The sequence below is a fragment of the Crinia signifera genome, chromosome 7, assembly GCF_055691185.1.
Source record: "Crinia signifera chromosome 7, ASM5569118v1, whole genome shotgun sequence".
NCBI lineage: Eukaryota > Metazoa > Chordata > Amphibia > Anura > Myobatrachidae > Crinia > Crinia signifera.
The window spans coordinates 145645247-145664130 of NC_139223.1; the positions used below are offsets into that span (position 1 = coordinate 145645247).

An 18884-nucleotide genomic window follows, 5' to 3' on the forward strand; every position below is an offset into this window, starting at 1 on the left:
CTATAGCCCCCCCCCCGGACGCACATACCACCGCCACCCCCCCAGGCGTACATACCGCCGCTGCCGCCCCCGTAATATCATAGCATCCATAGCAGTTTATTTTATATTGTGTCAATAAGTTGCTGTGTGTAAAGGTTTCACTGATCTATGTAGTACATGGAGCAACATCTGTGTGATGTGAAGGTTAAAAGCCATTATGTAACAAGGCTTGGGACCGCTATGAGCTTACATCACCTTTTATTGAGTGGGTGTAGATGTTTTAAAAATAAACCGTGAATAAGAAATTACAAATAAAAAAGTGTTTGATTGTGTGGGTTGTCGCTCTCTGTAGACTACAAATAAATGTGAAGTACTCTTATATTATACTTGAGTCATTCAATGTCCTAGCTCTATTTGTTGCACATAACAAAGCTGCTTGTAAACACTCTAAGTAAATGTTACTTTGCTGAGATGGTGTTTTTGCATTCAATATCACTTCAAGGAGATTCACGAAATCTATACAAAGAAACATATAATTTGATGGCAGAAAAGTACCATATGGCCCTTCCAGGCTGCTATATTCCCTTAATGTTAATCACATATCAATTTGACTTCTGTCTTCTAACTGAAAAGGCCTCTATACACTTATGCAATTTGGGCCTATTTCAACCGATTCCGATAGATCCCATCCGATACACATTTCTGTGTGCATCAGATCTGAATCAGAGGTCGGACTTTCCTGCGCGTCCGACCTTCGACTAGGACCCCATCCCGGTGGTGGAGAATGGGGTCGCATGCGATACATCACATGCAGAAGGACTTCATGCGATATATTGCATGCAATCCTGCTGCCCAGCAATGTCCCAAGTGGTTGAATTGGGATCGAATGGCCATACACTGCTACGACTTCTCGCAGTAGTGTATGGCTACCTAAAGACCTTTAGTTTTGTTAGGTTCTCTACAGCATACTTCCCAACTGTCCCCCTTTTCCCAGGATCACTCCATTTTTTTTTGGATGGTCCCGTGTCCCGCCCAGGGCCGGCGGTGTCCCGCGGTGGGGGGGGAGGGGAGGCATGTTAGCAATATTGTACCGTACATTTTATATTTTTTTTTTTTATTGAAGCATGAGCATCATTCACATACATCACACATAGTAGGTGCAACAAATGAAACATTGTGATATTAATACATTGATCATAATAAGTTGTTACAAACTGTTAAAAGACAAGAAAAGAAAAGTGAAAATCCACTTGAGAAACATACATAACACAATGACATAACATAATTCACGGCTTCACCGCTACTATTTCAAATTTTTCAAACTAATATAAATGGAAAGCAAAAGCTAGTCTGCAGTGTTGCTTCCCTGAAGAATAAATGCAGGGCCGGTGCAAGGCACCGGAGCGCCCCAGGTGAGTCGGGGTGGGGGCGCCCCGGTGCCGGGGGGTGGGGTACCTGTTGCATCATCTGGGGAGTGGGCAGGGGGGTCCATGCTGGCGTCTGACAGGAGCCTGCAGTGGTGTCCTTGCCGCGCGGGCACCTGCGGCTCTGTGTATAAAGCTGGCGGCGGCGGGGGGTCCCTGCAGTGAATAAGAAATAACTAGCGCTATGCGGCGGTGTGGGAAGCACTTCTGTTTTGAAAACACTGGCCGCACGCTGATTGACTGAATCTCAGCCAATCAGCGTGCGGCCAGTGTTTTCAAACCCGGCAGCGCTTCCCGCGCCGCCGCATTGCCCGGCGGATAGCGCTAGTTATTTCTTATTCACTGCAGGGACCAGTGGCATAACTATCGTCCCGCAGCCCCTGCGGTGGCGGGGAGGCACTGAGCGGGTGTAGGCCCCTGGGGGGCTGCGGGACATTACTCACTGCCTTCTGCCGCCAGCGCCTGTGCCGGGTCCCAGCTCTCCCGAGTCCTGGCTACTGCTGCTGCAGCGCTGCTAATACAAATAGTGACACTCGGAAAATGGCTGCCCCCATACTGCAGACAGTTTTTCGTCTGCTTTTTGTAGGCAGCCATTTTCCAAGTGTCACTTTTGATTAGCAGCAGTAGACGGGAGAGCGGGGACCAGGCGCAGATGCGACAGGAGGTAACATCTCATCCACCCTTAACCCCGGCTCCCCTCCGCACACCCCGGCTCCCCTCTGCACACCCCGGCTCCCCTCCACCGCACCCCGGCTCCCCTCCACTGGGTAAGGTAACGGCCGCATTGGGGGGGGGGGCGTTTGTCGGCAGGGGGGAGCAGAATTAGTAGTTACGCCCACTGGCAGGGACCCCCCACCGCCGCCAGCTTTATACACAGCGCCGCAGGTACCAGTGCAGCAAGGACACCACCGCAGGCTCCTGTCAGAAGCCGGCATGGACCCCCCTGCCCGCTCCCCAGACGGCGCAGCAGGTACCCCCTTTGCACGGGGGGCGAGGGGCGAACTGCCGCCCTCCAATGCCTAGACCTGCCTAGTGGTGGCGCTGGTCCTGAATAAATGGTTTGTGTTATATTAAGCCAGCAAATTATTAAAGCACAACTAAAAAGAATAGAGGCCAATGGGCCTACATACAAACACTATGATACAAAAATGATGAGGCTGAAAGTGTCTATAATCCATATAGACTATACTCCACTTCAACGCACCAAATAACTTAAAGAGCCTGATAATATAAAAATTTGTGTTAAAGTTGTGAAAAACATCATTATATAGGCATTAGCAAAAAGGGCCCAAAAACAAATATTTATAAAACATACAAAAAAAAAGAAAGCAAGAAAAAAAGAGTGGTGAAAGAAAACAATTGGAATTATCAGAGGGCAGTATACAGTTACCAGCTCTGTACTGTACATTTTATAGTTGGTATTGATTAAAATACAATGCATAATTTTCCAAGGTGTTTTTAGAAAAACAATTCTGTAAGAAAGGAAAGGGAATCTTGTGACTACTTCAGAATGAAATTATTTTATTATGTATTTATAAAGCATTTAATAAGGGAATCAATTGTATCAGCAGTTATCTGTATATTTCTGTTGAGAATGTATTTTGAGACAAATAGTTAGATTTATTGAAGACAAAACTTGAAGCCAGTTTCAGGCTATAAATTCCTTTTACGCCGACAAGGGGGGGGGGGCTCTACTTTTGTTCTGGGGAAAAAGGGGTGTGGACTTGTAGCAAGGGGCATGGCCTCACAGTGAATGCCGTACCCACAATTTTTGTACATACAGTAGGAGTCAGACTGTGGTCCCTATTGAAAATAATGGAAACTGTGGTCTGCAGCGATAGTTAACTTTCTGTAGGAAATTTCTGTGAGTGTTCATCTTTCCCCTTGGAGGAATCATTTGAGACTTCCGTAGGTTGATCTTTGCAGGCTGTTGTTTTAGTCTCCTGGCCGTTATTGTGGGGAATTCTGCTGCAAAAGTGTTATTAAGTGATGCTCTGTAATTAGGTGACTAAATGATCTGAACATGTTTTCTTTGCAGTTATCGCACAAATTCTTCAGAGGACCTGCGTGCACACAGGACGCAGGAGTGGATTAGAACATAGAAGTCTAACGCCTATATTTATAATGGTGAGTGCTAGAGATCTACAATCTGATAATATTGGTACACTATCATCTACAGTATGTGTTATTGTATTTAAAATATTTTATATACAGAAGTTACAATTATTATAATCACTGTTTCACATATGTCCCAACTGTCCCACTTTCCGTGGGTCTCGTCCCATTCTTTTAGGGACGCGCCCGCCCAAGGGCAGCAGTGTTCTGTGTGGTGGGGGCAGTTGGGAGTCCCCCCTGTCACCTGTGAATACACGCTGTGCACATGCGCCCACAGCGTCTATTCATGCCCCCGTAGCGGTGAAAACGGGGTGTGACCTCGTGGGAGCACTGGGAGCTTTATCTAGGCCACACTTCCAAAATTTAGGTCGCGTCTATGGCGAGCGAGCGTGACCATCCTCATTCCTCCTTAAAGTTGGGAGGTATGGTTACATTGTATTAATATTGATAAACTGAACAGTATATCAGTGCTCTAGCAGGACATTAATGCAACTTGGGCCAGTCCTGCCACCTGCTTGTTCGCAACATGTGACTTTGGGGCAGATGTATGAAGCAATGATATGCTTGGTTGCCATGGGTAACTTCTCCACTGCCTCACTTCTCCCTTATCACTGCTTCATGCATCTGACCCAGAGTGAGATAACAGGAGGGATTAGGACCAGAAAGTTGTTAACTGGTCGCATCCAAAGCCAGTGCAGTGCACCTCTCCAGGCACCATGCAAGCCAAACATGTGTTTCACCCTCTTTGCCTATGAATGGGTGGTGGCAGTGGTTGTGCACACCCCTAGATACCTGCCTTTTATAGTGGTGTACAGTGCAACACACATGCACAGATAATATCTTGGGACACTTGTTTTCCAAGCTGCATTGTAGGAATAGGCTTGGACAAAGTTGTTACAGATAGAAGCGGATGCAGGAAAGGGGATACGGGCAAGAGGCAAGGCATCTGCATATGTATTCTTGGAAATAAGATAGAAACAGAATTACGTGGAATCTGTAGACAAATAGCACTATATTTACTAAAGTTTAGATGTTGTACATAGCAACCAATCAGATTATAGCTATTATCTTGAAGCAGGTGCTAGATAAATATTTAATAGAATCTGATTCTGAATCTGGCTGCTATGGGCAAAATCTCAACAAATACGAGTATGTAAACCATAGTGCCCATTGTAATTGTGGGTTAAACCTCTGGCATGAATTAACATATTTTACATTCTTGTGGTAATGCAGAACGTTATGGGAATGTGATGTGGGACCTAACAGCCACTTTGACATAATGGGGGAAATTTACTAATATGGAAAACCTAAAAAATACGTATTCGTATTTTACCTACGACCGATTACGAATGTGTATGAATGGTATTGTTGTAGAAAAAGTCGTGTTCCGGGCTTTAATTTACTATGTAGTCGTAATTGAAAAATTTGTATTTTTCGATGTCGTAGCCATTCCTATTTTGTTTTACAAATGTTTCGTATTTTTGTAGAATCGTAAATTGAAATACAAATGTCCTAGGGAAGTTTGTTTAAAAACCAGGATATTTTACGAATTTTCGTGAAATGAAATACAAAAAATTGTATTTAATTCCACATGCATCACTATGAAAATGAAACCAGAATCGTGATTGGTGTATTTGTTTTACACTTGGGAGGTCTCTCACAGCCATATATAAGTCGTGGAGGCGCCAAAACTTCAGTTTAATGTATAGCACACACTGTTTGCATTACAACACAATAGCACAGGTTAGGTCTGCAGAAACACTGCAAACCACAATACTCATCACTCTTTACAAGCGTTTGCCACCATTTCTGCCCTTGTAATTCCCAACCTTACTTTTCCAGATTTTTGTTCCCAACACTTACATCAGACATAACATCTGTAAGTGTGTACAGAACTATATATATATATATATATATATTGTTATAGTTGTAGACCGCACTCTCACTGGGGGAGGCAAAAGCCAACGGTGGGGTGTCCTGTGAAGGGGTGCAGAGGGTACTCCGAACTCCAATAGACAGACAGTGGTTTCTCTAAACTAGAGACACAGGCACTCGCCACTTTATCCAAAAAACAGTCAAGTTTTTGATAAAAATCAAAATTGTATTTATTTCACAAGATGAGTAGAAAAGTCAAGGGGATAACATCACCATGCTCCGACGTTTCGGTCCGTACATAATGGACCTTTATCAAGGAGCCTAAGTAAGCACAAAAACAATGTAAACAGCCAAAAAGTGCCAGTACATATTCAAGTGCTTTAACATGGTGTGGACATAAACAAACTTACGGTACAGGTGAGTCAATGAAGGAACATCAAAAGTACAGGTGCGCTGCATGCAAACCAGCATGGAGCAGTGGTAGACATACACTGAAGGAGCTGTGCTGGCCTGGTTTAAATAGCACTAAGCCGGAAGTCTGTTTGCGCCGGGTCCCGCCGTTTCTGCCGGATGACGTCACATCCTGTGTGACGCAACCCGGAAGCAAGCGGCTGAGGTGGACCGCAAGGAGATGCGCAAGCCAGTGCCGGATGTCCGGACACCGGAAGTGACGTATCGCGGGCGTGGAACGCATCACAGTGATGTGTGCGTTTCAGGACAAGGGACGAAGTTACCTGCGCACGCCACTAGGAGACGTGTGACGTGTCAGGTATCTGATATGGTCAAACGAGTACGCGTATAGACGGGAAATTGATGTAATTGAGACATGCACAGCAAGTGATCGGTCGGGTGCGGGGTGGAGCCCCGTATTTGACTCGATCAGTATGCCGGCATATATCCAGCGTAGGTGCTGAAGGGAACCAGGCTCAGAAAAGTGTAATAAGGTGAAGAGATCAACGTGGTCTAAATGAGGGATATTACCCATTGTACCAGTGGCTATATGTGGGGAACACACCGGTATATAGCTAGAAGACCTTATAACAATTGAGTTAGTAGTGATGTACCACCAAGTGCACAGAGAACAGGTGACAGAGCAAGAGATTTATATGAATAGCCATCACCGACATATATACAATCACAGACATATATACAGTATAAGTCCGTACAAATAAATACACGCATATATACATGAAAGGAAATGAGAGAAAAAAAGTTGGGAGAAAAGAAGAGGTAGGCGAAAAAGGAGAGGTAGTAGAAAGAAGTGGGAGGGAAAGAGGGATAAACAAAAACAGATCAATAACTTACAAAAATGCCAGCACAGTGAATATTTATCATCGACAAAGTTGAAGGGGATGCCCCCAACAGTCATTTGAGAAATATGTTGAGGGGGTTGTTCTCATTCAAGCCCCTTGGGGCAAGTGTCCCCAGTTCATAGATCCAGCGACTCTCCTTCTTTTTTAGTAGTAGTCCACGGTCACCACCTCTTGGGGGTGGCGGGACCCAATCAATCAGTCGGCATCGCAAGCTTGCGACCTGATGCCCAGCTGCGAGGAAATGCCTCGGTATTGGTAAATCAGTTTTACCGGATTCTATCGCAGTTCGGATTGAGTTCCTATGGTTCGCCCTATGCTCCCTGAATTTCCGGGTGGTCATACCTGTGTATGCCAGCCCACAGGGACAGGTTAGGAGGTATATTACGTGGTCGAGAAGGCAGTGAAGGCGGAACCGTATCTTGATCAGTTTCCCAGATAAGGGATGAGGGAAGGAGGGACCGGTAAGCATACCATTGCAAGTAGTGCAACCGGTACATTTGTAGCAGCCAGGGCGCTGAGTGAGGAGCCAGGATGTATTCTGTTTAGGTACAGGATGCACTGTGGGGCGCATAAGGAGCTGCTTCAAATTGGGGCCCTTTCGGTAAGCCATCATGGGGTGCGAGTAACGTTGTAGCTTCATGTTGGGGTCAGATGAGATCAGTGGCCAGTTTTTTTGCAAACTTTTATTCAATGTGGAGGATGCGTGATTAAACGTATTCACAAATGTCATGCAGGGGTTCTTTTTGGAGACTCTTGTTTCTCCATCGTTCTGTTGTGCCATCCTGATCTTGGCTTTCTTAAGGCATCTGTTTAGAACTTGTTTGGTGTATCCTCGATTCCTGAAGCGCTCAGACATTGCTCTCAGTTGTTCTTCCATGGTGTCTATGTTGCTGTTGTTGCGCATCACACGCATGTACTGAGACACTGGTAGATTTTCTTTTAAAGATGGAGGATGTTGGCTGCTTGTGGTCAGGAGTGTGTTCCGGTCAGTGCTTTTCCGGAACAGACTGGTTTGCAGTTGGTTGTTGGATATGGTTACACATATATCTAGAAAACTAATAGAAGTTGTGTCGATCGAGTGGGTGAAGCGGATGGGGTTGGACAACCCGTTGAGATGAGCTATCATTTCCAAAAGTTCATTTTTCGAGCCTTGCCACACCAGAAATATATCATCTATGTAGCGTTTAAAGATGGAGATCTTCTCACCGAATCTGGGTAGGATGTGTTGGTCCTCATATTCCTGCATGTATAGGCACGCATATGATGGGGCTAGATTAGACCCCATCGCGGTCCCTGCAATTTGGATGTAGTACCGTTGGAGGTACATGAAGTGGTTACACCGGAGGATTAATGAGGCTAGGTCCACAAGGAAATCGGTCGGGGGGTGTAGAGTGTCACGAGTGTCCAGTTTTTTCTTGAGTACCCTAAGGCCGTCGTCATGTGGTATCACCGTGTATAGCGAACTGACGTCCAACGTTGCCAATAAGGGTTCATGGTCAAGATTCACGGATTGCAACTGTGTGATAAAATCACTGGAGTCCCGTATATAGGTATGTCCAGATGTTACCAGGGGTTGTAGAAAACAGTCGATGAAGATAGCCAAGGGTTGGAGCAATGAGTTGCGGGCAGAGATGATCGGTCTGCCGGGGGGATCGGTGTCAGATTTATGTATCTTGGGTAACGTGTAGATGATGGGGCACACAGGGAAGGTTACAGTGAGGAAGCTGTGGTTGTCTTGTGTGATCCAATGGTGTGATAGGGCGATGCTGAGTAGTGAGTCGACCCTGCGTTTGAAATCAGGGATGGGGTTTTGTGAGACCTGTTTGTAGGTTTGGGTATCGGAGAGTTGGCGGAGGATCTCTGTATTGTACTGGGTCCAGTTCTGGATCACTATCGCGCCACCCTTATCCGCCGGACGGATCACTACTTCTTTGTTGCGTTTAAGAGTGGTTAGGGCTGTTCTTTCAGCGGCTGTCAGGTTTTGATAAGTGGGTTTCTGTTTGGTATTTTGGATATCAATTTCAATCATTCTGGTGAAGGTCCTGATAGATGGGTTGGAAGAGACCGGATCAAAGGCTGAAGGCGGTTTGAGTTTTGTTGGGGCGATCGTTGCCACTGTGTTGTTGCCAAAGTGTTCTTGGAGTCTCAGTTTCCTACTGAATTTATAGAGGTCTACTGATGCCTCAAATGGGTCAAAGTTGTTTGTTGGGACAAATGACAGACCTTTAGTAAGGAGGGAAATCATAGGTGTAGTTAGAGTCAGATCGGAAAGGTTAAAGATCAGATCTTCGCCTGTCTGCGTACCCTTTTGCCCAGAATCCCACTTTCTGCAGCCGTTGGTGTGGAGTACTCAATAAGTGCTCTCTCGATCTAATGCTCCTAGTGGTAGAGGAGGTTGGATCCGAGCTGAAAAAGGTCAAGAGTAACATCGACACATTCGGCATCGCACATCTGGCAACCATTAAGAGTGACAAAAGCTGCAATCTCATTGAGAAACTGAGGGTCCAAATTGAAGAGTACAAACGTGACCTCGTCTCATTCAAGCGAAACAAACTAGCCACTGTCACTACGGACTACCAGAATCATAACGTATACCGGTGGCTATCTGGTGACCAGGGCACACGTCGCCCACAGGGCCCATACAGAAGTAGGAGGCAAGGACAAAGGAACCCATATCGCATCAACACAGGCTCATCCACCTCAGCCTCAGACACGGAACAATCTGGCACACAGTCAGATTTTTTAGATTCCGGCCCCAGTGCCCCCCGTGGCAGGAACAACAGACAGGGAAAAGGAAGAGGCAGAGGCCACATCCCCGCCGAGGAAATTCTGGGCAAAAGGGTACGCAGACAGGCGAAGATCTGATCTTTAACCTTTCCGATCTGACTCTAACTACACCTATGATTTCCCTCCTTACTAAAGGTCTGTCATTTGTCCCAACAAACAACTTTGACCCATTTGAGGCATCAGTAGACCTCTATAAATTCAGTAGGAAACTGAGACTCCAAGAACACTTTGGCAACAACACAGTGGCAACGATCGCCCCAACAAAACTCAAACCGCCTTCAGCCTTTGATCCGGTCTCTTCCAACCCATCTATCAGGACCTTCACCAGAATGATTAAAATTGATATCCAAAATACCAAACAGAAACCCACTTATCAAAACCTGACAGCCGCTGAAAGAACAGCCCTAACCACTCTTAAACGCAACAAAGAAGTAGTGATCCGTCCGGCGGATAAGGGTGGCGCGATAGTGATCCAGAACTGGACCCAGTACAATACAGAGATCCTCCGCCAACTCTCCGATACCCAAACCTACAAACAGGTCTCACAAAACCCCATCCCTGATTTCAAACGCAGGGTCGACTCACTACTCAGCATCGCCCTATCACACCATTGGATCACACAAGACAACCACAGCTTCCTCACTGTAACCTTCCCTGTGTGCCCCATCATCTACACGTTACCCAAGATACATAAATCTGACACCGATCCCCCCGGCAGACCGATCATCTCTGCCCGCAACTCATTGCTCCAACCCTTGGCTATCTTCATCGACTGTTTTCTACAACCCCTGGTAACATCTGGACATACCTATATACGGGACTCCAGTGATTTTATCACACAGTTGCAATCCGTGAATCTTGACCATGAACCCTTATTGGCAACGTTGGACGTCAGTTCGCTATACACGGTGATACCACATGACGACGGCCTTAGGGTACTCAAGAAAAAACTGGACACTCGTGACACTCTACACCCCCCGACCGATTTCCTTGTGGACCTAGCCTCATTAATCCTCCGGTGTAACCACTTCATGTACCTCCAACGGTACTACATCCAAATTGCAGGGACCGCGATGGGGTCTAATCTAGCCCCATCATATGCGTGCCTATACATGCAGGAATATGAGGACCAACACATCCTACCCAGATTCGGTGAGAAGATCTCCATCTTTAAACGCTACATAGATGATATATTTCTGGTGTGGCAAGGCTCGAAAAATGAACTTTTGGAAATGATAGCTCATCTCAACGGGTTGTCCAACCCCATCCGCTTCACCCACTCGATCGACACAACTTCTATTAGTTTTCTAGATATATGTGTAACCATATCCAACAACCAACTGCAAACCAGTCTGTTCCGGAAAAGCACTGACCGGAACACACTCCTGACCACAAGCAGCCAACATCCTCCATCTTTAAAAGAAAATCTACCAGTGTCTCAGTACATGCGTGTGATGCGCAACAACAGCAACATAGACACCATGGAAGAACAACTGAGAGCAATGTCTGAGCGCTTCAGGAATCGAGGATACACCAAACAAGTTCTAAACAGATGCCTTAAGAAAGCCAAGATCAGGATGGCACAACAGAACGATGGAGAAACAAGAGTCTCCAAAAAGAACCCCCGCATGACATTTGTGAATACGTTTAATCACGCATCCTCCACATTGAATAAAAGTTTGCAAAAAAACTGGCCACTGATCTCATCTGACCCCAACATGAAGCTACAACGTTACTCGCACCCCATGATGGCTTACCGAAAGGGCCCCAATTTGAAGCAGCTCCTTATGCGCCCCACAGTGCATCCTGTACCTAAACAGAATACATCCTGGCTCCTCACTCAGCGCCCTGGCTGCTACAAATGTACCGGTTGCACTACTTGCAATGGTATGCTTACCGGTCCCTCCTTCCCTCATCCCTTATCTGGGAAACTGATCAAGATACGGTTCCGCCTTCACTGCCTTCTCGACCACGTAATATACCTCCTAACCTGTCCCTGTGGGCTGGCATACACAGGTATGACCACCCGGAAATTCAGGGAGCGTATGGCGAACCATAGGAACTCAATCCGAACTGCGATAGAATCCGGTAAAACTGATTTACCAATACCGTGGCATTTCCTCGCAGCTGGGCATCAGGTCGCAAGCTTGCGATGCCGACTGATTGATTGGGTCCCGCCACCCCCAAGAGGTGGTGACCGTGGACTACTACTAAAAAAGAAGGAGAGTCGCTGGATCTATGAACTGGGGACACTTGCCCCAAGGGGCTTGAATGAGAACAACCCCCTCAACATATTTCTCAAATGACTGTTGGGGGCATCCCCTTCAACTTTGTCGATGATAAATATTCACTGTGCTGGCATTTTTGTCAGTTATTGATCTGTTTTTGTTTATCCCTCTTTCCCTCCCACTTCTTTCTACTACCTCTCCTTTTTCGCCTACCTCTTCTTTTCTCCCAACTTTTTTTCTCTCATTTCCTTTCATGTATATATGCGTGTATTTATTTGTACGGACTTATACTGTATATATGTCTGTGATTGTATATATGTCGGTGATGGCTATTCATATAAATCTCTTGCTCTGTCACCTGTTCTCTGTGCACTTGGTGGTACATCACTACTAACTCAATTGTTATAAGGTCTTCTAGCTATATACCGGTGTGTTCCCCACATATAGCCACTGGTACAATGGGTAATATCCCTCATTTAGACCACGTTGATCTCTTCACCTTATTACACTTTTCTGAGCCTGGTTCCCTTCAGCACCTACGCTGGATATATGCCGGCATACTGATCGAGTCAAATACGGGGCTCCACCCCGCACCCGACCGATCACTTGCTGTGCATGTCTCAATTACATCAATTTCCCGTCTATACGCGTACTCGTTTGACCATATCAGATACCTGACACGTCACACGTCTCCTAGTGGCGTGCGCAGGTAACTTCGTCCCTTGTCCTGAAACGCACACATCACTGTGATGCGTTCCACGCCCGCGATACGTCACTTCCGGTGTCCGGACATCCGGCACTGGCTTGCGCATCTCCTTGCGGTCCACCTCAGCCGCTTGCTTCCGGGTTGCGTCACACAGGATGTGACGTCATCCGGCAGAAACGGCGGGACCCGGCGCAAACAGACTTCCGGCTTAGTGCTATTTAAACCAGGCCAGCACAGCTCCTTCAGTGTATGTCTACCACTGCTCCATGCTGGTTTGCATGCAGCGCACCTGTACTTTTGATGTTCCTTCATTGACTCACCTGTACCGTAAGTTTGTTTATGTCCACACCATGTTAAAGCACTTGAATATGTACTGGCACTTTTTGGCTGTTTACATTGTTTTTGTGCTTACTTAGGCTCCTTGATAAAGGTCCATTATGTACGGACCGAAACGTCGGAGCATGGTGATGTTATCCCCTTGACTTTTCTACTCATCTTGTGAAATAAATACAATTTTGATTTTTATCAAAAACTTGACTGTTTTTTGGATAAAGTGGCGAGTGCCTGTGTCTCTAGTTTAGAGAAACCACTGTCTATATATATATATATATATATATATATATATATATATATATATATATGCAGACAATAACATAATATCTGCTCATAACCTTCAATACGAATTAATGATTCTCCTCACCTAATTTGACACACCCTTGTTTGCACAGCTCATCAGTGCAGCAGCTGACATCATTTCTTCATTACTCTGAAAGTCCAGAAGGTTACTGCTTTTCATCCTGGTTTTAGCCATTTGCAATATTACAGTGTTGTAAACATTATACCCACTAACTGCAGTTTTTATTGATCATGTGACCTGCTAATTGAATGTGTATTAATGCTGTGCGTCACTGATCTTGTTTAGGAAATCACAGGTTCAATCACATACATGTATGTTTTACTGTGTGAGTGCTTCAGGTGGGCTTTAGCTGCACAAGGGTTATTAGTGGACATACATTTATTCTGCTCTCAGCACACCAAAATTTCACAATCCACATTTTCAAACTCTTGTGCAGTGCAGGTGGGGCAGATGTAACATGGATATAAATAGTTTTATATATTTCTATGATTTTTAATTCCTGTGCAGCCTAAATAATGTACTTATTTGTAAAAACACAGCACATTACATTTCTGCTTCCACACACCCAAGCCCAGGGCTGGCGCCACCACTAGGCAATGGTTGGAAGCAGGGCAGGAGGGAGGGCTCACTGCGCTGTGCGCAGTTCAGTCCCGATGCATGTTAACGACATTTTCCTCCACGCGTACAGCCGTTCAGCGTCTGAGGGTGAGCCAAGTGCTCAGCGCTGCCCGGCTGAGTGGCTGTACGCGGTGCGGGTGGAGGAAAATGTCAATTAACATGCATCGGGACTGAGCTCTCCCTCCCGCCCGCCCGCTCGCTCGCTGGACCGTCACCCGAGGTCCTCCTTAAGGGTGAGTGGTGTCCCCTCCCCCCAGGAGCAGCATGGCGGCCGTATTCCTCCCCCACCCCACCCCCCCCCCGTAGAGCGGGTGAGCGCCGGGGCCCCCCCCGCCTGGGGCGCTCCGGCGCCTTGCACCGGCACTGCCCAAGCCAATTGTATCTGACTCTGCAAATGTTACATCTGGCCCACCTGCACTGCACATGCTCTGACCCACGTTGTTGAAAACATTGAACTACCATCATAACAGAATAATAGGCATAGTGCAACGCTAACACAAAGTCAATTTGTACACTACAAATGTTACATGAACTCAGGCCACAGCACAGCATGTTTTCCTGCATGAGTGTGTGTTCTTCTCACACATGTGTATGGGGCTTGTTCTCCTGGACTGGCTGGTACCAGGATGTCAGTTGCTGGCCATGTCTTTGATCAACTTAGCTGATGTATAAGTCACCATAACTGCTGGTTACAGCTGACTTTACAACAGTAACAGGTGTATTTGATCAGCTGTGTGTAGTGGTGCCTCGCTGACATCTGTCTTAGGGCCAGATGTACTAAGCTTGAAAAGTGATAAAATGGAGAGTGATAAACAACCAGCCAATCAGCTCTTGTCTGACAATTTTCAAACACAGCCTGTGACATGGAAGGTAGGAGCTGATTGGCAGGTTGTTTATCACTCTCCATTCTATCACTTTTGAAGCTTAGGGCATCTGGTCCTTAGAGAGATAGAGAGAGAGATAGCAGATTTATTAAGCTTGGAGAAGAGATAAACTGGAGATAAAGCGGAGAAAAGGTAAAAGGAGATAAAGCACCAGCCAATCAGCTGTGTTTGAAAAAAGACAGTTGGGAGCTGATTGGCTGGTGCTTTATCTCCTTTTACCTTTTCTCCGCTTTATCTCCAGTTTATCTCTTCTCCAAGCTTAATAAATCTGCTCCTATAGAGGGAGACAGAGACAGATTATAATGTATTCATAATCACACAAAAAGCCAGAGAGATAAACACACATGTGTAATCAATTCCCTATGTATCGCATACAGCAGTTTATACAGTATTAGAGACTTACCCAGTAGCCAGCCCTCTGCCATTGATCCGGCTTCAAACTCATCAAAGAGGACTGACTGGCCGAGGATATAGGAGTCATGACATGAGCCAGGGTAGCCTGCAAACACACTCATGATCTTAAGATTGGCATCACAGACCACCTGCACGTTGGTACTTGTGCTTCCATGTCGGTTATAATAGGAACGGGCAGTATCCCGAGGTGGTCTCAGCGGAATGTGTGTGCAGTCAATAGCACCAAGCACATTTGGCATGCATGCAATGCGATGGAATGCTACCCTAACATCATGCCACTCTGTCTCCTGGCTTGGGAAGCAGATTGAGGCATCTATATGTGGCTGAAGGGCTTCAAGCACCTGGGTCAGGTACCTGGACAGTGTGGGCTGAGATATGCCAATGCCTTGGCCAGTGACATGTTGAAAATTGCCAGATGCCAGAAAGTACAACACAGCCAGCAGTTTGTGCAGGCCTGAGACAGCGCATGAGTCGTCTTCTTCCTTGGCACTGCCAAGACATCAGGTCTCTCAAAGCCCACACTGAAGCACCCTGATATAGCATATAGTCTGCCATGCTAGAAGTCAGGAAGTGTTTGTAGGTAGTTATTTGGCTTTTATAAGGCACACATTTGGGATTACAATGGTCTGTGATGTATTGTTAAAATGATAACACATGTGTCCCATTGAAGCAGGCGAAAGACACTTCAAAATACACCTTGCAAAGGAAGGTGTATTTTTTTTCACGAGTTTGTTTACGAATCGTAGGTGTTTACGAATCCGATTTTACGAATTCACGAATACGAATTTTTAGTAAATGGTGAAAATACGCCTAGCCAATGCAAAAATCAGGTGTATTCTATCGATGGTGTAGACTTTTCGTAAACATGCGTAATCGTATTTAAAAATACGAATACGATCTCAATATGACATGTTTACGACAATACAAATTTCACGAATCTACGAATTTTGCACTTGATAAATGAACATTTCACGAATACGACAGAAATTCACGATTATTTCCCTACGAATACGACTTTTTTCTACTTTAAAATACGAATCCATATTAGTAAATTTCCCCCAATACCACTGAATGACCCGGTACAAATTGTGTAGAAAGGAATCGATTATCAGCAGAGGTGACCTCATGGGGTCATAGGCAAGATATCGGTTACATGCCTTCCTCCCTCCAAACATAGCACTATATATGTGCTGCTGATTGCAGGCGGCATCTACAGAGTACCTTGGCGTGTGCACAGTCTAATGATAAATGCTCGGCTACATGAACATCAGCATTGTGTACATCTGAATAAGGCTCTAGGTATTTTGGAAGTAGGCTTAATACCTGTGTCACATTTAAAGTAAACTTGCTGCTTTACTTTACAAACATGTTTTATCCTATCATAGAACATCAAAGGGACTTTGGAAGTCTGGGCAGGTCCATGTGATGTCATGATGTCACGCGGTAGTAGCGCAATGCTCCTGTGGGAATGTTTTGTATGACCAGGATATCTATATGGATTCGCTGCTTAGCGAGCCAACTAACGCCAGGCGAACGAATGCCCCCCCCCCCTCCACTGTCCGAACATCCCTGCCGCTTGTGAATGGATTTCTTGCATAAACACAGGGGAGCGTACGGGGGTGAAATCATTCGCCGGTCTCCGACCATCAAATTATATTTCTCCCATTCGCAACTACAAGTCAGTCTTGACTGACCTTTATATGTGGCATCCGGACCGAGAACTAGGCAGGCGGCTGACATCCTGTGACGTCAGCCACTCGCCCCCGGCAGGCAGCTGTCCGCCTGCGTCCACATGGGGATGTCCAGTGTTTTCCTGGGTGCACCCACCATTTTTGTGGGCATGCACAGGAATCGCTGGGAGTCCCCATGCAAACACCTCCTGCCTGCCCCTATACCACTCCCTCCTGTGCGAACACCTCGGCGACTGTGCAAGTCGCTGAAGGCGTCCGCACAGTCGCCCTGCACATGCGCAGAATGCAAACATTACACTCAGGCCCAATATGATAGCTGCCAAGGAGACAATTACCTGCAGTAAATTCTGTGGTTACAAATAGCAATTCTTATGTGCATAAGACCAGTGAATAGTTTCGAGCAGAGAAGGGAAAGGGGGGACATGATAGAAATCTTCAAATATATCAAGGGTTTTAACATAGTACAGGAGGGAAATTTTCTTCAAAGGAAAAGAAGTAGTAGAACACGAGGACATGCACTGAAACTGGAGGGAGGTTGGTTCAGGGGAAATGTTAGAAAGAATTACTTCACAGAAAGGGTAGTAGATAAGTGGAATAGCCTCCCATCAGAGGTGGTAGAGGCTAAGACAGTAGAACAATTTAAACATGCTTGGGATAGGAATATGAATATCCTTACAAAGAAATAAGGATTAAAAAGGGTTGAGTGTACCTGAAGGGTAAAAAAAGGGGAAGACTAGATGGGCCAAATGGTTCATATCTGCCGTCAAATTCTATGTTTCTATGTTTCTATGAATAGCACTACTTTGTAAAAAGCATTACAGGTTGAGTATCCCTTATCCCTTTTTCCATACTTTCCTCGTCCCCTGGTGGTGCCCCGATGGTCACCCGACATCCACGGTGTCCCCCGGCATCCAGGAAAGCCTTCTGTATCCTCTTCAGCTCAGTGGCGTAACTAAAACTTTTGCGCCCCCCCGCCGGGACAATTTCACCGCCCCCCCCCCCCCCCCCCGGACAATTTTGCAGCTGCCCCCCCCCCCCCCCCCCCGTTAAAGGACCCCCCCGGGAGCTGGCAGGGGGGTCCGTGCGGCGCGGAGGTACCTGTATTAAAGGAGAGCCTGGAGGTCCCTGCGCCGCCTAGTATGATGCTGCCGGGGTCCCTGCGCCTGCGGCGCTGAGTATGATGCTGCCGGGGTCCCTGCAGTGAAGTGGAAATAACGCGCTATCTCCAGCGGAGATAGCGCGTTATTTCCACTTCACTGCAGGGACCCCGGCAGCATCATACTCAGCGCCGCAGGCGCAGGGACCTCCAGGCTCTCCCTTAAACAGGTACCTCCGCGCCGCACAGACCCCCCTGCCAGCTCCCGCTGCACCCACATGCAGTGGGGAGCTGGCGGAGATCCACCAGCGCCCGCAGCCCCCCGGCGCCTCCCCGCCACCGCGGGGGCTGCGGCCTAATTGTTACGCCACTGCTTCAGCTGCATCTCTGGTCCCAGGGGTGCATTGCGCGCAGTGGCGGAACTTGTGGGTTGTGGGCTCAGGTGCAAATATATCATTTAGGGCCCCACTCCTCCACCCCAACCAAAGTTCACAATACTTCATTGCTGGTTTGAGCAGCAGTGGGCCCCTTAGTTGTCAAGGGCCCCGGTGCAATGCACCTGCTGCACCAATGGTAGTTCCGCCTCTGATTGCGCGAGTGCGTCTGAGGACTCACGCAATGCACCCCTGGGACCGGAGATGCCGCTGAAGAGGATCCCGGAGGGCGCCATGGACATCGTGGGGCGAGGCATGAAAAAAGGGGCGGGGGAAAAACATTAAAAAACAACTATATAACTACAACAAATATTCTGAAAAAAAACACGGTTTTCGGAATATTTCGGATTTTGGAATACATGGATAAGGGAAACCGACCTGTACTATATCGATCATTAACGATAAATAGCGGGAGATTAATCACTAAAACTCGTTGATAAATGGGCCACTTCTTTTGTAATGCATGATACATTGGGGGAAATTTACTAAAGGAAATTTGCAAAAAATAGGTGTATTTGTATCCAGAAATACACTTATTTTTGACATTTACTATCCCGAAAATACGGCAATTCGTATTCGTATTGATCATTTACTATCCCGAAAATACGGCAATTCGTATTCGTATTGATGTGCTTTCAATACAAATACGAATTGCCGTATTTTTTCGGGATAGTAAATGTCAA

The 18884-nt window shown here is 46.4% G+C and overlaps 1 protein-coding gene across 4 annotated transcripts in view; it reads left to right on the forward strand.

Annotated features, from left to right (window-relative positions):
• LOC146020645 (sodium channel protein type 2 subunit alpha-like) overlaps positions 1-18884 on the forward strand; it is a 233277-nt gene that overhangs the window by 57205 nt on the left and 157188 nt on the right. For all 4 annotated transcript variants that reach the window (XM_083153906.1, XM_083153905.1, XM_083153909.1 and 1 more), the window contains exon 2: positions 3442-3530. The gene's annotated coding sequence lies outside the window, so the exon portion shown is untranslated. The remainder of the gene's footprint in view (positions 1-3441; positions 3531-18884) is intronic.